Genomic DNA, 21,623 nt, shown 5'->3' with positions numbered 1-21,623 from the left:
GTACCTATTTATCTACTTGCACTTTGATGTGCTTTCGAACTGCTAGGTTGGCGGGGCAGGGACTGAGCAACGGGAGCTCACCCCATCGCGGGGATTCGAACTGCCAACCTTCTGATCGGCAAGTCCTAGGCTCAGTGGTTTAACCCACAGCGCCACCCGCATCACTTCTGTAAATTAGGCTTGCCATATTTTGAAGAGCAAAAAAGAGGACACATTTGCCGACTTCTACTTTTAACTATGGAACGCTGTGACGACTCTACCCAGGAAAAAGAGGGTGTGTCCTGGAAAAAGAGGACATATGGCCACCCTACAATCAATATGAGACTGTCTCCGGAAAATATGGACACTTGGAGGGTCTGTCATATGGTGGAAAGCAGTCCTTGTGATACCAGGACAACCATCTTGAATTAAACACCAGGAATCAATGAAGTTGCTAAAGGATCAGGGTAATCTACCAGTTCCAGGCAAGAGCCTGGCATCTTCATTCTGAAGCAACTGAAATTTGCAGGTTGCCTATATGGTTATAGGGAGTGATGAAGCTAAAAACATTTATTTGTTGGGTTTTTCTTTCAGCCCATGTTAAGAAAATGTCAAGCAGGATTTGTCCAATGGCCATGAATTAAGTCTGATATCTCTGATCAAAAAAGCATGCATCCACTCAAAATCCGCAGCAGGAAAGATTGCTAAGTAACCCACATACTTTTAACAACCATGCACTAGGTCTTCAAAAGCATATATTCATTTAAAGATGGTATTCAGTATAGGACTGTTGCCGGTTTATTTCCTGATACATCTTGCCAGTGTCTGTGGCAATGCTCCACTGACTACTGAAATATAATAGCTGCCTTTTCTTCACCGTACACAATTTGACAGCATTTATTCTTTCCTTCAGTGAACATAATTACTTCACATATGGAACCTGTGATAGCCTACAGGCGTCTGAGGGAAACCAGAATCATACAATCTGTCCCCTTTGTGAGCTTAATTTACATTCACAAGTGTCATTTTAATAGTGCCGGCAACATGTAGGATAAAAATTACAGGTCAGCGGCAGCATGTCACAAGAAACTGTGCTTAAGTCAATAACATGGGTATTATTACATTCCGGATAATTTTACAAGGTGGCTTGCCTGGGAAGAACTTGACCCCTATTTCTGATTGTCTTTTTAAAAGTTCTCATAGGTATTCGTTTTAGAAGCAAATGCCACAGATCTACAAACACGTTTATTATAATTAAATAGGTTCTTCTGCGGCCAATAGATGCACTGTGTGTAGCTGTGTCCTCCGATGTGACATCATTGCCTTTTTCAGAGCAGGATGGATGCGAGTGTGTTTTAAAGTTTTCATTGTTCACTCATCAGTTGCTCTGATTCATGTGGTCTCCACACTGACTACAAGGACAGCCTCCTGCCCTGTGAGTAACAGAGCGGTGCTGCCAATTGACCCAGGAAAACCTGGCACAGCCATATATATATATATTTTTGTTAAACTGTGGCCTGCTGTGTGTATAAAGGCCAGGCATTTGGGCTGGTGGATTTCTTTTATAAAGCAAAAGTCAGCCGCAGTATTTTCACTTTCACACATGCCTGAGCTATGCGGCCCGTGCAACTGAGAACGAAAACAGATGTGGTATTTAAAGCCAAATCACACCTGCAGCGCGAGCCTCCTGACCTCACAATCTGCATCACAGGCAAGCATCCTAGGAAATCAAACCACAGGCTAAACGTCTGTCTTTGCACTCCCCAGACTTTGAGCAAGCTGTTTCTCTTTTTTTAAAAAAGGGGATAAGGACATGGATAAGTTCCTCTATTGCCATTTTTTAAATGAGCACTTAAAAAAAATTGCTACCCCCCTCCCCCCTGGAATTTGGGATGGCGATGTCTTGTTTACATCATAGGCAGTAGCCAATTGCCACCATCCATATATTACTTTTGCTGCAAACTTGCCAAACTATGTTTCCATCCTGGAGAGGAAACCAGCTGCAATGCTCTACAAATGTTACCCACTCTGTTTGGTTAAAAAAATGAGTAAAAGGCAGAACATCTGGTTCATAACTCAAGGAAAGAACAGTCACAAAAAGGAGAGGAAGGTACAGAGTGGAGGGGACAGAGATGAAGAGCTGGCTATGGTTGGAGCAATCTTCTCTAGGAGAAATCCCATCCCCTTAGGGTTGTCATATGTCCGGGATTACAAAGGCAGAAGTGACCCTTTTTTCCCCTCAGCTTTTGTGGTGTCCTGGTTTGCTTTTGTTTTCTAAAGGGAGGGTTTCCCTAAAACATATTGTGCACACTTTTAAATAATAATAATAAACACGGCAACCTTAAGTTTTCAGCCACAGAGCATGTAAGAAGTGGGCTGACCCTGTGCCTCCCAGACATTGGTGTAGTATGAAAAAGGGTGAAGATAGGTCAGTAGAGCATGAGACTCTTTATCTCAGGGTCATTGATTTGAGTCCTACATTGGGCAAAAAGATTCCTGCATTGCAGGGGGTTTGACTAGTTGACCCTGGAGGTCCCTTCCAACCCTACAGTTCTATGATTCTATGAATTAGAAAAGTGTAATTGTAGGGATAATGGGACGCGGGTGGCGCTGTGGGTAAAACCTCAGTGCCTAGGACTTGCCGATCGTATGGCCAGCGGTTCGAATCCCTGCGGCGGGGTGAGCTCCCGTCTTTTGGTCCCAGCTCCTGCCCACCTAGCAGTTCGAAAGCACTCTCAAGTGCAAGTACATAAATAGGTACCGCTTTCTAGCGGGAAGGTAAACGGCGTTTCCTTGTGCTGTGCTGGTGCTGCCAAGCCAGAGCAGCTTCGTCACGCTGGCCACGTGACCCGGAAGTGTCTCCGGACAGCACTGGCCCCCGGCCTCTTAAGTGAGATGGGTGCACAACCCTAGAGTCAGACACGACTGGCCCGTACGGGCAGGGGTACCTTTACCTTTAATTGTAGGGATATAAGGAAGCAGTGACTACCTTCACATCCTGGGTTCATCCCAACCAGTACTGCTTGTGTTCTGCTGCAGTTCAGCTTCTGCTAACCCCTTCATTACCTGTCTAGTTATCTGCTGTAGACGAAGCTTATGTAATTAATCCCACAATTAATTTCAGTGGAGTAAATAAGGCAGTAAATAATGTCATTATTTATGTAACATTTGCAAATGAAAAACGATTTTTAAAAAAGATCACTGTGTGATTTCTGTTCTGGACCTCCAATAGACAAGCAAATTGTGTGGATTTCCACCCACATTTCTAATCCAATATCCCTTCCTGTGGTGGGTGTGGGCAAAAAAGAGACAGAGTAAGTTATCTGCAAATAATGAGAGCAACTCCTATTAGAGAGAATAGTTCATGTACACCAAATTTCCTTCCTCATTGACACTGGCTCAATCCTTCGCCTGCAGGCTGCAGAGTAAAGCTTTAGGACACAAGGGGTTAAGGATGACAGCAAGGCAGAGCGCCTCAGTAACTGTACCATTTTCAAATGGCACATGATGAACAGGTATATCACATTTAGAACAGCACGATTCATTGTAGCAGCTTTGGGTTTTTTTTAAAAAAGCACTCAAAATTTAATGGATCTAGATAAGTATGTGCTTATCAAATTTTTAGCTAGGAATTTTCTTTCTGCACTTTATGTAATTGTGAGAAGTATAAACTAGACTGTTCCATTGTGCTCATTTGTATTTTACTTCTTTCTGTAACTTTGTGTCTTGTAAGGTGCATGATCTTATTCTCTGGATTATTACTCCGTATGCAACTAAGTCAGAGGGCATTTAAAATATATTTTAAAAAATGAATCATAGCCCCCTGAACTTGTATGATGATTGGTTTGCTAAAAATACAATGAAGTCTATTACCACTACTACCTATGAGGTGGGTGGCAGGATCAGCTTTGTGATATTCCTCCGCATTAAAACACACACACACACACACACACACACACACACACACACACACACACACACGACAAGTATAAAAGCAGCAAGTCACAGACTCTAACTAGCTTAGAACCTTTCTCCATGGTTAGCTAGTTTCCCAGCTTCTCACAGGTCTTAGCTAGATTCCCACATGTCAGCTCAGGGCTTCTCAGGATCAGCCCATATGTGGAAGAGGAAATCTGTTTTGCACACTTGGTGCTGGTATTTCACCATGTTGGTGAAGGTATTTCACCATCTGTCTGTTTGCTGTTCTCCCAACCAAAATCTACCCCACCCAAGTTGTTGGAAAGCTACGGAGGTAAGATACAGGCACTTTGTTAGATACTGCTGCACACGGACTGCTGCACAAATAAACTGGCATTTTCCCAGACCTAAATCTGGAAAGGAAAGAAGGAAGAAAGAAAGAAGGAAGGAAGGAAAGAAAGAAAGAAAGAAAGAAAGAAAGAAAGAAAGAAAGAAAGAAAGAAAGAAAGAAAAGCTAATAATGGATTTCTCATGTCAGGTATGGTTTGATCCGAGTAGAATGTGACCTTTTCATTGAAGTGCTTTGGTTGATGTGCTTGACCAAGAGACAAGCTCAATGTATGGGTCTGAGCAGTTTTGCATTTGCTCTGCCATTTTCCATCAGAAAACGTACTCTTTAGTGCTGAATCGGAACAAATGGCATTCAGTGCTAAACCTCAGGTATCCCTGTGGGAAAGCAGTGGGGCAAACGGAAGTGTGGATGAGCCCTTTGAGAGGTTAAAGTGAGGTGAAGGACAATCTAGGGAGATGATTTCAGTGAGACAAACTGGAAGCAAGAATGACAGGGCAGAGGACCAGGGAGCAAACCGGGAACAAAAAGAGAAGCAGAGTTTTTGACCAGCACAAAGATGCTTTGACAGGGGGTTTATGGAGGGCAGGAATGGACAGTGGCAAGGGGTGGTTGTGGAGCAAGGCACTGGGAAAGCTATGGGTTTCTGGAGGCCTACAGCTTTCTTCGCAGCAATGACTCAAGGAACAAGAGGTCCAGGAATGCCTGCAGCTGATTTTCCAACAGTCCCACACTTAAAAAAGAAAAAGAGTATTTAAAAAACAAAGTCTAAAGCATATTGCTCAAGATAAGAAATGTCTACCTTTCCGTGTGATATTTAACAAGCTTGATCTCTTCCATCTATCAAAGATCAGCTTAAGATTTTGCTTGAAAACCTTTAAAGTATGTCTGTGAGCAAACTGGAGGATAACAACTAAAGGGGAAAGATAACTTGGTCGTAAAATGGGAGATTGGAATGCTGGCAAAGGAAAGGATGGGAGAGAAAACAGATTATTTGAGCTAAATGAAAGGAACGAGAGAAGGGAGATTGATTGCTTGATTAAATTCTCAGGTAACAAATATGTTATTTAAGATACATAAAACAAGATATACCTGGGAAAGAAGAGGAGATGCAGGAAGGCAGCAAATGGATTAAATAATAATCAGTTTAAGAATCCAGTAAATTCATACAGGAGGAGCCAGTATAGACAGCAACTATAGTTCGATCATGATGAAATGTGGACCAAACTAAATGTGGTTCTATTATTTGATGTCCTATTACTACTACAAAGTTGCTACAGATAACACCTATAGCAGGATTGGTGAAGCAGTGGCTCTCCAGATGTTGTCCAGTCCAACCCCTATCAGCTCCAGATATCATGGCCAAAAGTAGGTAAAGATAAAAGACCCCTGGATGGTTATGTCCAGGCAAAGGTGACTATGGGCTGTGGCGCTCATCTTGCTTTCAGGCTGAGGGAGGTGGTGTTTGTCCACAGACAGCTTTCTGGGTCATGTGGCCAGCATGACTAAACCGCTACTGGCACACGGAGGGCTATGACGAGTGCCAGAGTGCATGGAAACCCCATTTACCTTCCCACCACAGTGGTACCTATTTCTCTACTTGCACTGCTTTTGAACTGCTACGTTGGCAGAAGCTGGGACAGAGCAACAGGAGCTCACTCTATTGTGTTGATTTGAACCGTCGACCTTCTGATCAGCAAGCCCAAGAGTCTCAGTAGTTTAGACCACAGGGCTACCCACGTCCCTTTTTGGCCAATAGTAGCTGAACAACAGTGTAAGGCAAAATTCAGTGTCATCTAAAGTACCTAGGCAAACAGAAGCTAGCACCCAACATATTGTAATGTTAAGACAAGACGTGACTCTTTGGAAGGTCAGGGCTCCACTGAAGAAACCTTCACTAAAGAGGGTACTTGAAAAAAGGGCTTCTACAGAAGATCTTAAGACACAAGTAGGCTGGTATGGGGAATGTGGCCCCTATATTGGCACTTCTTACTGGAACCAACAGGCAGAGCTGCTAGAATTTCGAGGTGGAATAGGAGGAGACACCCCCTCATTCCCAGACTGGCAAAAAAGGATGACTCAAAAATGCACTGCAAGGGGGGGAAATGACAGGAAACATGAAAACAAAACACTTGGCCACCCAAAGGCAGACCCAAAAGGAGATACCGTGAGAACAAAGACCCCTTGGAGACTTTAACTACAACTTCCCACATGGGAGACAGTGGGAGAAACGGTAACTGGGACATGACTAATGCTACACTACAAATCCACAAACATGTGCAGGTAGCAATGTCCTCCAGGATCCCTAGTGAACAGAAATTCACAAGGTAATAAACTTCTGCTGTGGATCCCAGAGGGCACTGTTGACAAATGGGATGTAAGAAAGCAGTAGCAAGAGAAGTCGGATCAGCCCAAGAACTTCTGCAGAACTTTGTGGCTGAAAGCAGCATCTGAAGAGGTGGTGGAACTGATCGTGCAGTGTTTAGCAAACGTATTTGCAGAAGATATTGTTGTCGTGGGCATCCATCTGTTTTGAGACACAATGAAATGCACTTTCAGGGGTGAAGCCAATCCACCGTGTTAGCAGCACCAAAGTGGCTTCCCGGGGGCACAAACCTGGACAGTGCTTATGGAGGTCCTGGGCTGCCCAGATGACAAGACCTTGCTCGGCCCCACTGAAGTGGTCCAAAGGAAAGCAGAACAATATGATGGGCACCAGTTTGACTGCAGGAGTTGCCCAACTGTCTTAGGGACTAATCCATTCTGGATTTGTATAGGGTTTTCTCCACAGCCTTTTCTTCTCCTGAAGATATCCTGCAAGGCAGTGAAGGTTTAGGATGAGAGTTTTCCTTCTCCTAGATGGTCTACCTTCCAAGGTTGACAAACCCCATCTGCCCCTGCAAAGGATGTGGCCAATAGGTATTTAAATATGTTTTGTGGATAGTATATTAGTATTCAGATGCCAAAGGAAAGCTGCAGAACATATTCAACAAAATGAATTTGGTTTTTCCAGGGCACTGAGCAGACACTAGAAAATCTAGAGGGGGTGTTTGTGTGGACAGAATAGTGTGGCTTCACAAGATTTCAAATGCCTGGTGAAATGTACATTTTATTAAAAGAAACATTTACTGGCAGGGGAAATAGGTTTACAAGTGAAAAAGAAATTTATCTTTAAAAACAAACCTATGAGGTATCGCTCTTTAATAATATGAAGTATGGGTGACAGGGAGGAAAAAGAATAAAGGAAACCAAAGGTGTGTGAAATGGGGAGTTGGAAAATAATTTATAAACGGAGTTGGATATGAATAAACGCTGGGCAGAACTGTTGATACGAAGTGATGCAAAGTGTGAGGAAGATGAAATCAGTTGTGATGGAACACATTCCCGAAATGAAGGGCTACTTCAAGAAATGATTGAAGAGAAGTTAGAAGCGGGAGGAGGGAAGCCAGAGGAAGGTCTGGCTATGACTGCATACAGCAGATTTAAGAAAAATGGGTGGGGGGGGGTATGTTGACCTAGAAGGATTAGCATAATAATAGAGGGGGTGGGAAATGGACTGAAGCACACAAAGAGGTGCAGAAACTGAGGCTTCTAATCTGCCATATGAATCAGACCTTGATTACAAGTGTATTTGCAAGTCTTTAGACCTAAGGAGGCCGATGACAGTTAAGGCCAACACTTGTCAGGTAAATCTGAAAGCCAACAGAAAATAAACCAAAATTCATTCCGCCTCTTCATGGGAAATACAATTTAACATGGGGAGATTATAAATGTAAAATACTTGTCATACAAGCATTTTTGTCCTGACATTTTGTTGCAAATTTCAAAGCCAACCAAATGTCTACATAACGAACAAATATGCCATTGTACCTGGCCTAATTTTAGCTGTAGGCATGGTCTGATTGGTGTGTGAGAGAGTGAGAATGAGATTGATTTGATTTATTTATATTTCTATGCTGCTTTTCTTACACACACACACACACACACACACACACACACACACACACACACACCAGTCAAGAGCCAGTAGAGAAGAAGAAAACAGAGTACATGAAACACAGTGTAATGCATTAAGTACAGTATTAAATGTTGAATTAAAAACAATCCCAGAGCAGCTTACCAACAATAAAAAATAATAAAATGAAGGGACATAATAGAGGTAAAAGGAAAGGTAAAGGACCCCTGGACTCCAGTCAAAGGAGACTCTGGGGTTGCGGCACTCATCTCACTTTCTGGCCGAGGGAGCCGACGTTTGTCCACAGCCAGTTTTGTGGGTCATGTGGCCAGCATGACTAAACCGCTACTGGCACACAGAGGCATTGACGAGTCGAGTGCCAGAGCGTACGGAAATGCCGTTTACCTTCCCGCCGAAGTGGTACCTATTTATCTACTTGCACTGGCATGCTTTCAAGCGGCTAGGTTGGCAGGAGTTGGGACAGAGCAATGGGAGCTCACCCCGTCACAGGGATTCGAACCGCCGACCTTCTGATCGGCAAGCCCAAGAGGCTCAGTGGTTTAGACCACCCGAAGGTTTGGAACCTTCTGAGTTTTTCTACTAAGGGCTGATCTCTCTCTCTCTCTCTCTCTCTCTCTCTCTCTCTCTCTCTCACACACACACACACACACACACACACACACACACACAAATGCAGGAGAGAAATTTTGGATTTACTTTCTCAAAGAATATCCCAGGTTCAATCCCCAGCTTCTCCAAATACAGTGGTGCCCCGCAAGACGAAATTAATTCGTTCCGCAAGTTTTGTCGTCTAGCGAATTTTTCGTCTTGCGAATCACGAAATCCCATAGGAATGCATTGAAAATCAATTAATGCGTTCCTATGGTCAAAAAAAGTCCAAACAAAGCCAAATTTGGTACAACAACAGTTTATTAACTGCTCTTTAAAGTCACACATACTGTAAAGAGCAGTTCAAAAATTGAAGGGAAAATAAATTAACTTTATAAACAAAACATGTCTTTGTTTTTAGACAAAGGAAACAAAGTCGCGAGACGTTTTCGTCTTGCGAAACAAGCCCATAGGGAAATTCGTCTTGCGAGGCAAATCGAAAACGGAAAAACCTTTCGTCTAGCGAGTTTTTTGTCTTGCGAGGCATTCGTCTTGCGAGGTACCACTGTAGGGCCAGAAAAGATCCCTGCCTTAAATCCTGGACAACAGCTTTTTCTGTTCCTAATGAACAGGGGGTGGGGAGTAGGTTGTTTTGCAGGGGTAACTTTGAGGAACTGGAGGATTTTAGCATACATAAAAATTGAGGAATAAGATCGCCACCGGCTTATAGGAACAGCCGTGCAATTTTGTAAAGGCTACAGTCTTTTGGGGTTGTAACACCCGCACGACCCTTACAGCAGCCCTTGTGCTAGAATGAGCTGCCTCTGAAAGGTTGTGAACTGGGCAACAAGATATTGCAAAGTTTGGCAGGGATAGGTGGTTTGCTGAATGGACCCGCAGGAAGATCTCCATAAACTCTGAAGGGGCCTACGGACTCCCACTTTGAAAACCGCTGTTAAGCAAAAACCAGAGTCCTACCAGCGTTCATCATTTCATATACTTCCATCGTAGCAGGGAGACCCTGTTTTGTTCCTCCCCTTGTAAATTATTACATGCTCCAGAGACTTCAGTGTCAGGAAGCAGGAGATAAGTGGTACGCTGTGATTATGTGTGTTTTTCTCTTTCCCATCTGCAATAATACGATTCAGTGCCTGGTTTTACTGGAAATGATTGCCAGTGGGGAAGACAGGGTGGTGCATATTACAATTATAAGCCAAAGCTGCTAAAAATAAAAATGCATGGCAAAAATACATGCATTCTCATGTGCAGATCTAAATATGCTCCGAGTCACACATGGCTACCCAGGAAATCTCTCCATCCCATTTATTTAGATTGGAACAGGCCGATCTGCACATGAGGGTTTCTGTTCTGCTTTGAAACTGATAATGTGTTAGGGAAGCTGCACGTGTGGATGCAGGTTCCCTGGATAAGAACGGTTGGAGAGAGAACAAAAGAATCATAGAGTTGGGATGGACCCCAAGGGTCATCTAGTCCAACCCCCTGCAATGCAGGGATCTCAACTAAAGCATCCATAGCAGATGGCCACTTAACCTCTGCTTAAAAAAAGACAGCTTGCAGTTTGAGGCTCATTGACAGGCCTGGCACCAATGGTTGCCCAGTCAGGCACTGGCCAGGAGTCAGAATTCAAGAGAGTCCTTTCAGCTTTTTGTAAAAAATAAGTTTGGGTTTTTTTATAAAGAAGATCTTACCAGCCACTGCTGCAAACCACAGTGGTTGCAAAAATATTATCCTGGTCACCTCACCCAGAATGCTCAGCTCTGAAGAAGGAAGCCCACTTTGTCTATTTCTCAGCTAGCTCCTAGAGGGCTCCCTCAATAAAATATTTGAGGGGGGCAACCCCCCCCAGTTCATTGCCATTCAAATTGTGTGTGCTGCGTCATGTGGGGACGCGGGTGGCGCTGTGGTGTAAACCACTGAGCCTTGGGCTTGCCAATCGGAAGGTCGCAGTTCAAATCCCCACGATGGGGTGAGCTCCCATTGCTCGGTCCCAGCTCCTGCCAACCTAGCAGTTTGAAAGCACATCACAGTGCAAGTAGATAAATAGGTACCACTCCAGTGGGAAGGTAGACGGGGTTTCTGTGTGCTGTTCTGGTTTGGCCAGAAGCGGCTTAGTTGTGCTGGCCACATGACCCGGAAAAACTGTCTGCGGACAAACGCTCGCTCCCTCGGCCTGTAAAGCGAGATGAGTGCCGCAACACAGAGTCATTCGTGACTGGACTTAACTGTCAGGGGTCCCTTTACCTCTTTTACTGTGTCATGTGATTGATTATGCAAGGTGAGGCTCACCTCTCCCCCCCCCATTTTTTATTCAAGTTGGCACCCATGTTCTCAGATCTCAGAGGTGGCAGAGAAGCTGCTCCAAACTGCTTAGAGGAGCTGCACACTGTTGGGATGAGGCCCAATAGACAGCTCCACAATCCCTTTCCCCCTGCTTTGCCCCTTCAGCTTGGGACGGTCAGTCCCTTTGCCTGACTGTCATCAGAAGGTGGCTCTAGGGAGGTTTGTTAATCTTTTTGTGGGGAGCATGTGCTCTAGGTAAATATATCTGAGTTCTCTGTGCAGAGGCATTAGCAGTTCATAAACTGTGGCTGAAATGAGAGCATTGGAGGGCAGGAGAATCTGTGCACGTTTTGTAATTAGCTATCAGTACCACAGTACAGAAGCCATCCATTGTCTCTGATGTTCTAAAGTGGTTTTTCTTCTTCTTCTCCTCAGCTGATTAGTTTTCAGTGAGATTTGAGGCTACTCAGTACCTCGGTGCATCCCATTCATAATTCTTTGGAAATGCTTTTTTAATCTTTTAAAAGAAAACATTGACTAACTAGAGGGAAAATGTGCTATTAAGAAGAGAGAGGAGGCTGTGTTTTTCTTCAGTTGGTTGAAAATCCATATTCCTTATAACACTGAGGGGAAACTGGAAGAAAAGAAAAGAAAAGAAAGAAGTAGTTGCCTGTGTTAGGGCCATATGGGAGTCATTTAGGGGATTGTGTCCATTTACTGTTCAATAAAACATGAACGCTTACCATAGCAACCACAGTGGCATGTGGTATAATGCTGCCTCTGAGATGCAGGATGCAGCGTTTAATAGAAGAAAAATGCTCAGTTTTGAGAGCGTAACAAACCCAAGAATACTTTTTGTGATAATTTAACACCAGAAAACAAATTTGTTCAACAAAGCACTTCCTCCTACCAAGTAAATACAAAAAAAGAGCATAGATAATAATTAATTCTCTGTGTTACTTTCCATTTTGGGAGGTCTTGTTTAGTGGTGTTAAAAGAGGTGGTCTGTTCAATGGAATCAGCACAACCACACAGTTTTGTTGCAGCCACAGATTGTGATTTTATCATCCTTCTGTTGGTGCTGTAGAACCATAGGGAGAGGCAGATTTGGGCCCAAGAAGGTGAAATGCTTCATTTTTTAATTTTTCGCATCCATTTCTGTGCTGCCTACCCCATGCAGACTCCTTTTCTGTGACTATCTACCTCAGAGTCAGAAACAGAATCTATTTCTGGGTACCTTTACCTCAGTTAGCATCCATTTCTGTGTTGTCTACCTCAGACAGAACCCCTTCCTGCTTGGCTTCCTTGTATACTCCAGAGCTTAGAGTGAGGAAACAAACTGGGTGATGTGTTGAAGACAAGTGGAGGAAAACACCAGTTGCATACCCTCCAACATTTCTCTGATGAAAATAGGGATGTCCCATTCCATAATGATACCCCACACATCATGCTGGGTTTTATACCCCACACATCATACTGGGTTGCCCCAGCCACTCTAGGCAACCTTCTACATATATAAAAACATAATAAAACATTAAACATTAAAAAAACTTCCCTATAAAGGCTTGCCTTCAGATGTCTTGGGGGTCAGATAACTCCATACCCTCCAGTGAAAATAGGGACATCCTACCATACCCTCCAATGAATGAAAATAGGGATGCCCTACCAAAAAGTGGGACACTCTGGGAACATATCAGAAACTGGGATGGCTTCTCTAAATCAGGGACATCCCTGGGGGAAAATGGGCCAGCAGTTGAATGCAACCCAACTCTGGTGAGGGTTCATCATCGAGCCTACCTTGTGGCAGTGAAAGCTGCGAGGAAGGCATGCTTTGCTGCCTCCATTGTATCCTCATTGTGCCAGCAGAGTTTACTTCCTGTGATATTTCAAGAAGTCACTACTTAGGATTTAGAGTGCTTCTAACATTCCCTTTCATCAAACTCGTCTGGGCTGTGTTCAACTTCAGTTTCAATCTTTATTGGGAATGTATCAGATTAATCATGCGTATTAATTACAAACTGTGCGTTATTATTTATCCATGATAAAAGTGTGTTCTTTGTGCAAAGATTCATAGCAAAATAGCATTTCTCACCAGCAGAAGTAAATTAAATTGAAGTAAGACCCCTAATACCACCATCTGTACAAGTAAATTACTTTCCGAGTAATTAAATATGCATATCTGAGCTGCACACTGTACAGATGAACCAGGTTTTATTGAAGCAATATGCTTATAAATCCCTTAGGTATTAAAGATGAAGTATCATTGGCATTTTGTATTCATGCAGCTATGAATAAGGAGCACATGTGAGTGAGTGTGTGCGTTTGTCTGTCTGTCTGTGGGCTGAATGGGCATCATATTATGGCTGTCACATATATTTTTAGGGATGTGTTTGATTAACTTTTCATGATTAATTATTATTTGCCAGCAAATAACCAACATGATCAGTCTATTTATATTGGTGACATTTCACAGAGATGTAAGGCTCCATAAGCTATATTAATATTGCATGTGTTTGAATTTACAACGGCAGGACGCCCGCTTGCCTTCTCCGGGTTCTGTGAAAGTAGAGCAATGCTGTGAAACTACTTTTCATTATATCAAGGGGATTCATTATAGCTGCATTCGTCCCTCCATGAAATACCAGTAGGCGACCAGTTGGAATTCATGGTCACAGCCCTTTATTAGATCATCAGAGTTTGTAGCCCATAACAAGTACAAGTACAGAAAAGAACAATATCATTAAGAAATGACTCACCTACTACCCAACCGGCCATGGGTCTTGCAGAATAGCAACTCGCTGGCTAGAAATGTCTGACCTTGGCCCTGCAGCTATCAACACCCTGTTTTCACAAAAGAGAACAAATGAGCAGCATGTTCAAGTTATCAAGTTATATGGAAGGATTCACAGGGCTGTGTTTTTCACACAGTGACTGAAATGATCTCAAGGTAATATGTACACCTGAAGCTTTCAGCACTCTTTTTTTTTTAATATGATGGTTTAGTATATGTGGGTATTAGATGTCAATGGGGGATAATTTGCCCATGATGAGCTGGTAAACAACTGAATGAGACTTCGGTGTGTTCTCTGAATTCACTCTTAGTGATCTGAAAATAGAAACTTCTTTAGTAGAGGGAGCAAAGAGGGAAAAAGGACCCGGGAGCAATATCCTGAGCCTCAAAAAAGGAGCTTTGTGGCCGCAGAAATTGCAAGATAGAGAGGAAAGTTACTATAACTGCATGCCATGGGAACCGTGACAAAATAACAACATTCAAAAAAGCTCATCATTGTCTCCTTAGATTTTCTCCCACATTTAAATATGGATACAACCAGTGCTTCTTTTTTTTTTTTACAAAAAAAAAGTGTCAGTACAGTGGTACCTCAGGTTAAGGACTTAATTCGTTCCGGAGGTCCGTACTTAACCTGAAACTGTTCTTAACCTGAAGCACCACTTTAGCTAATGGTGCCTCCCACTGCCACCGCACGATTTCTGTTCTCATCCTGAAGCAAAGCTCTTAACCTGAAGCACTATTTCTGGGTTAGCGGAGTCTGTAACCTGAAGCGTATGTAACCTGAAGCATCTGTAACCTGAGGTACCACTGTACCCACCATGAAGTTGCAGCAATTGGTGCCACTGGAGAGAATCACTACATGATCTGCAAGCGATCAAAACCTCTCAATGCTCTCCTTTGTTCCCCCTTCAAAAAACAGTGCATTTTAGAGCCAGTTACCTGTGGAATCTCCTGCCAGCCTCACTTAGATCCGCTTTTACTGAGCTGTGTTTCCAAGCTATGCCCTCTGCCGTCCTGGATGGATGATATAACAGGGTACCGTACGAAGGCAGACTTTGTATATGTGGGCACTATACACTGGACCCAGGAGGTGATTTCTCACCTTTGCATCCATACAGGAAAGATGTCTCTCCCCAGCAGAGAAGGTCCTATGGCTTCTTAAATGCTTCAGTGACTCATAAAGTCACCCTTTTTGCTTTAGCAGCCAAAAAGATCAGAAACAAGACCCTGCACAATATAGCAGTGAACTGTAAGGGAGACGCAGAGATCTAAATAAATACCATTATTTGTGGCATGACATCCCTTTTGCTTGTATTTATTTTTGGATTCAGATTTGTCATGTTCAATGGCTAGTACAATCAAGTTATTCGGATTGGATTGCCATTGTTACAGTAAGTGCCACAGTTTTAACATGCAGGGGAAAGGTGCCGGTACTGTCTACCCCTGAGTACCCCCAGAAAAAAAATCACTAGATATGACTGCAGATAGTCTAAAACCAGAAATAACTTAGTCATGATATTACTTTAATGTCGTTGTGAGTAGTGCTTGTAGTCTGAATGAGTCAAATGAATGAGCCTTCTTTTGTTATGACACCCTGCTGTGCAGATGTGCTTGCAGATCAGCCAACAGACTATATCAAACGCCCTATGTCTAAGTTTCCATTGTCACCCAGTAGCCATATTGGTACATTTGCTTGCAGAATAATTGAGACTTCATTCTTTTTTCTTTTCTTTTTGTAAGAGGTAGCTGCTTGCAGCCTCAGTTGCAGACGCACTGCACATTTAAAGCACATTGCTTCCGACAAAGATGTAGTTTACCTTTCATAGAGTTACAATTCCCAGAACGTTTAGCAAGCCACAGTTTCCATGTTTCTTAGGGGGAAGTCATGTGCTTTAAATTTGATTTTAATGTTCTATAGATATGGGGTGTGCACTCCTTAACCAAGACTTTGGTCGATTGGCATCCAGTGCCCTTTCTAAATGTGTTGGGGAGGGGGTGCATTATTGGGTTGTTCCTGTTTTTGTTTTTATTATGTATTTTGTGTTTTTATATTGTGTTTTTATATCGTAACTGCCCTGAGACCTGCAGGTATAGGGCGGTATAAAAATTAAATAAATAAAAATAATAAGCCATGACTTTTTTTTTTAAGGTGAGTTTGACATTATGGGGAACTGCTGAGCATGATTTTGCTATGATTGACAATATACTGCTGCAATCCGGAGTACTCTTAGTAGGGATTACATCTAACTAAAAACATTGGAGCTTACTTAAAAGGAAACATGCTTAGGATAATTAACACGGGACATTCCTTTGGAGAGCTACAAAACTGGTGCTATAAACCCCATGCCTCGAAAATTATTATATGTTGCTATATGAAACAACAACAAAAAACACCAATGTATTGTGCAAGAGCAGGAGGGAGAGATAAATAAAAATTTTCTGCTTTTGGTTTTGCTATCTAACAGTAACATGCCTCAAAATTGTATTGAGAGATGGATATTAAGTCTCCACTTGCCATTTCTAACCATTAAGGCATCATTTTGTTCCGGGACCGTTGAGCCTTTTGCAAGCTAGGAGTAGCATATCCCATCAGGATTTCCTCCTCCTCTGTCTAGCTTTCATCTACTTAGACAAAATTGAGTTAAGAAAGAAACCTTCACCTGAAAAGCTTTTTGCTGGTTGCTGTATCTTTAAAGCTTTAAAAGCCTTTTCCCCCTTAGCATTGCTCTTTCCTCTTTTTTTGCGGAAAAGGTCCCTATTTTTCTTATATTTTCCCTTAGAGAAACAGCACCATTTGAACATTTTTTTTGGGGGGGGGCAGCTGCATTTCATTGTGAAAGAATAAGTCAGGGCAGATCAATCATACGGACATTTTTATGGAGTGCAGGGGAGGAGGGGAGCAAGGCCCCCAAATAAAAATCTACATTTCCCTGTCCAAAGTACAGATATTTTTACAACCAGCCCTGCCCTCAACAACCCTCACATCTCCATTTGCCAACAGCATGCTAATGTTCCAGAGAGATATGTGTTAATGCTTCCTTCTCCCTCATTAATGGGATGCTACTTTGTGGAGGAGTATCACACCTAATGTGCAAATCTTAGTCATTTTTAACAAATAATAAAACCTTTTTATCCTCTGCTGGTGTTTACTTTTCAGCGCCTGCAAGTTTTTTGTATCTGGGAAATAGCCTTGGCCAATTTTGTATCGATGTGGTAAGATGAGAAACAAGCAGATATCAAATGAAAATGAAGTATCTTAATAGATATGGGCCGGAGGCACTGCAAAACACTATCATGCATTTCCATTTTCTCTGATCCTCCTAAACACTTCAGATTTCACCTTTTCACCTTTGAACAAGATGGCACTAACTTTGATCCTTTCAATTTTGTTCAACTCCAGGCGAGGGCAAACTACTTGAAGACTGTTATCATTTAGATCTTTGACTCCATCTCACCTCCCTGCTGTCGCCCTGTTTTTTGTTTTAAATAAAAATAAAATAAGCTTGAAAAATACTTTGTTCAATATTTATTTTAGCATTTAAAGTGAATACGCAACGTCATTTTACCATAAAACCGAATATGTACATAAAAATAAAATCTACAGTTGCAAGATTGAAATAACAGCCAGTTGATTTCATTTAAAGGATCCAAGTACTGCTTTGTATAATGCTTTTTTAATTGAAAAAGAAATTATATGAATCCAGGTCACTGAAAATGTAATGCAACTGAGCTGTGGTGATACATCAGATTATGCTCACAGTTCAACAGCATAGTCAGAGATAAACAAACTTTCAAGTATCCATCACAGATTTACATGTTCACAGACACACAGATTTGTAAGATGAGCTTGTTAGCCATTTTGCAGCATCCTGTACACAAATGCTTGCCAAAAGTTTTCAGTTATTTTTAGTTTACCTCATGTATTCATTCAATTGCTAAAAAGAAAAAAAGGTTAGCCATGTTGTTCTATAAGAAAACTCATATTGGGGTAATATTGCTCCCCATTTTTATTATACGAAACAAAATACCGCAGTGTGCAGGCTTTCAAGTTTTTCAGAACTCTTCATCAAACTAGCTAGCAAACAGAGAAATGGTTGTGGTGGTTATTTCTTTTTGGGAGGGGTTGATATTGAAACCATGGAGTCTACATGCGCTCACTGTCTGAAAAATGGAATGGGGAAGAGGCAGCAAAAATTCAAATGAGGTTCTTTTTAGTACTACACAGGTATCAAAACAAGAAGTATAATTTAGCTGATTCCTCATCTCTGGCAACACAAGAACAGGCTGTTGCTCAGGCCTCTACCCATTCTTAAGCAAAGCATGCAGATTTCTTGACAGGTGGAAGATAGGAATTGACAAGAACTAGGAAGTATTTATGTTAGCAAAGGTGAGATGGTGTGCTAGGCAAAAAGCTAAATAGGGCAGCTTTATCTAGCAGTTTGGAGATACAGGCTCTGTGGATTCGACAATGGCCAACCCTGCCCCACATTACTACCTAGCCTAGGGTTTCCCAAACTTGGGTCTCCAGTTGTTTTTGGACTACAGTTCCCATCATCCCTGACCACTGGCCCTGCTAACATAGGATGATGGGAGTTGTAGTCCAAAAAACAACTGGAGACCCAAGTTTGGGGACGGCTGATCTAGCCTGATGAAGAGCACCAGAGAACTCAAATGGTCGCACACTATTTTGTGATATTTTGATTGACAGCAAAGAGGAACAAATCAATAGCTTCAGGGTGGGGTAACAACAACAACGACAGATTTATATACCAACCTTTATCAAAAGATCTCAGGACAAGATAAAAATGCAAGGTGAAAGCACAAATAAATAGTTAAAACAAAATAATACCCTGCTCCCACAAACACATGAAAAAGAGTATCGGATTTCAGTCAGCACAAGGCCAGGTTGAAGAGGAACATTTTTGCCTGGCACCTAAAGGTGTATAATGAAGTTGCCCTATGAACCTCTCTGGGGAGAGCATTCCGCAAACGGGGAGCCATCACAGAAGAGGCTTGTTCTTTGTTGTCACCCTCTGGTCCTCATGTGGAGGAAGCACACGAAGAAGGGCCTCGGATGATGATCACGGGGTCCGGGTGGGTTTAGGTATTTCGAAAAAAACTATCCTCCCATCTTATGGAGCAAATTCCCAAACTACAAAGAATCTCAAAACAGTTTCAGGTGTTTCATTTGCCTTAGTCCGCTCCACTTCACCTCGGGGAGGAGTTGCGGTGGACCGCGTGGCCCCCCACTCTCCTCCAAGGGCAGGGGATGAAGTCCCACGTTGCCTGGGGAATCCTGGCCACGTCGGCGATCAGCCAGCCAATCCGCTGGCTGGTGGGGGCGTGGCTGGGACTATTTAAGATGTGGCGCGAGCCGGAGGGCTTCCTCTTGGCTCGCTTCTTCTCCCTCCCTCCCTCCTTCCCTCCCTCCCTCCCTCCCTCAGTATTTTACAGGTTTTTCTTCTTTGGCCTTGCTATGGACCTCGGTTGGTCGCCGTTGAGGGGCCTGGTAGGGATTTTTCCACTTGGCAAATTGGCTTGGGCCACTTGGTTTTCGCCTGACTCATAGCAATCATCACAACTTTGTAAGGTTTGGTGGTTAGGCATTGGTTGATCTTATGATGGGGAGGGGAGGTGCAGCCATCACCTGCCCCTCCAAGCTTAAGGGTATTCCATTAAAGGAATCTGGGGGTGTGGATCTTGTCTGAAGCCTGGGGTAGGGCTAGGGCCCTGCCACGACCCTGGCGGGAACACCTGGAGGAGCTCGAGTTGCTTTGCATCGATGGGGCTCCCCCTTCTGGTGGTTTACCCTTACAGGACTCCCTGCGCAACAGGCAGGAGTCAGATATAGTCGGGTCCATTCAATGACTAAGCCAATACCACTCACATTCTGTAATCAATAAAGTTGTGACCAAAATTTGCCCAATAATGTTAATCTAATATTTTGTGTCCTGGTGTGTTTTATTCTTCAACGAGGGGGTGGTTGCGGGATCTTGACACGCAAATGCAAGTGCGTCCCCTTTCCTGTATGTGCATTTCATTGCTCTGAAGCTTCTCCAAGTCTCCTTAACTAGTAAAGAGCTGTATCTCTCGTTACAACCTTCAAGTGCCATTTTAAACCATGGTAGAAATTGTTAATTTTTATTTAGGATTCCCTTCTCCTTTTCTTTCTTTGCACTTATCTTACATCTGAAAATCAATTATCTCCCCAATGCTTTCCCATTCAGGTTTGCTGTTTCATTTCCCCTAAAATAACCCATTTCAATGGCTGATCTTGCAGAGGAATATCGAGTGCAAACAGTTCAATTAAAACAAAAATCACTTTAGGGAAATGTCTACCCATCATGCCACACGTGAACCTCTGGGAGACAGCATTCATGTTGTCTTCATTTTGGGGAATAATATTTCCCACGGTGCCAACTTGTCCTCTACTCTGGCTATATTTTTGGTTTGTCTTTGACCCTTTCGACCGAGCAATATGTCAGAGACCAAATTATTTCATATGTCTACTGTCTCCTGCCTTCCTTCACCCATGTTACCCCTAAATAATTCAGTTTATATATTTCAGGTTGCTCCAACTAGCTTCTAGTCCAGAAATATTTGCCTAGACATGTTATCCTTGGGAAACAAAGGCCAGTGTTACCCATTATGTCAGTCATGTGGAGGCTGGTTGATAACATTTCCATGTGGCAGCTTCTGTTACACTGCATAACTATTGCCGGAATCCTTATACCCTACCTTGATCACTGAGATCATTGACAGGAGCACCGTTGGTCCTTCCCCAAGTTGGTGAGGCTCATTTGACAATAACAAGAAACTGAGCCTTCAGTGCCATCAGCCCAGTCCTGTGGAATACTCTGCCAATAGAGATTCAGCAGGTGCCTTCTGTGCCAACTTTTAAACACCTGCTGAAAACTTTGGTCTTCTGCCAAGCCTATACCGTCAATTAAGAATACATCCTTCCACAATGGTTAATTGATTTCTTCCTTATGCTTTTTATTGTACGGTTTTATTCTTGTTTGGGGTTTTTCTTTTGTTGTAAACAGCACACAGACACACACACACACACACACACACACACACACACACACACGACACAGTGTTATACAAATATTCAATAAAACATACATACATATATCATGTAAGGTTAAAGGTAAAGGACCCCTGGATGGTTAAGTCCAGTCAAAGGTGACTATGGAGTTACTGCGCTCATCTCGTTTTTCAGGCTGAGGGAGCCGGCATTTGTCTGCAGACAGCTTTTCCAGGTCATGTGGCCAGCATGACTAAACCGCTTCTGGTGCAACAGGACACTGTGACAAGTGCCACAGTGCATGGAAACACCGTTCACCTTCCCACCGCAGTGGTACCTATTTATCTATTTGAACTTTCAAACTGCTAGGCTGACAGAACCTTGGACAGAGCAATGGGAGCTCACCCCGTCACATGGACTCCAGCCTTCTGATTGGCAAGTCCAAGAGGCTCAGTGGTTTAGACCACAGTGCCACCCGTGTCCGTTAAATATCATGTAGAACAGGTGTGGGCAACCTTTAATCCTCCAGATGTTGTTGAACTACAATTCCCATCAACCCTGGCCATTGGCCACCCTGACTGGGGCTGATGGGAGTTGCAGCTGTAGCAACATCTGAAAGGTCAAAGGTTCCCCAAACCCAATGCAGACTCACCACATAGATCACACAGGTTCCTGACCTAAGGGAGAACTA

The 21,623-nt window shown here is 43.0% G+C and overlaps 1 long non-coding RNA gene across 2 annotated transcripts in view; it reads right to left on the bottom strand.

Annotated features, from left to right (window-relative positions):
• Window positions 1–11,665: 11,665 nt before the first annotated feature.
• The window catches only part of LOC308586940, a 28,217-nt gene continuing 18,259 nt past the window's right edge, over window positions 11,666–21,623 (bottom strand). The window contains exons 3-4 of one of the 2 annotated variants that reach the window (XR_014008153.1): window positions 13,868–13,952; window positions 11,666–11,745 (exon numbers count right to left, since the gene is read on the bottom strand). This is a non-coding gene — a long non-coding RNA (uncharacterized lncRNA). Of the gene's footprint in view, window positions 11,746–11,860; window positions 12,018–13,867; window positions 13,953–21,623 lie in introns of those variants that run through there. The other variant, XR_014008154.1, reaches the window with a different exon arrangement.

The sequence above is a fragment of the Podarcis bocagei genome (genome assembly GCF_964188305.1).
Source record: "Podarcis bocagei genome assembly, chromosome: 5".
NCBI classification, from domain to species: Eukaryota; Metazoa; Chordata; class Lepidosauria; order Squamata; family Lacertidae; genus Podarcis; species Podarcis bocagei.
Note: the sequence above shows the minus strand (reverse complement) of the source record. Positions and strands in the feature narration are given on the sequence as shown.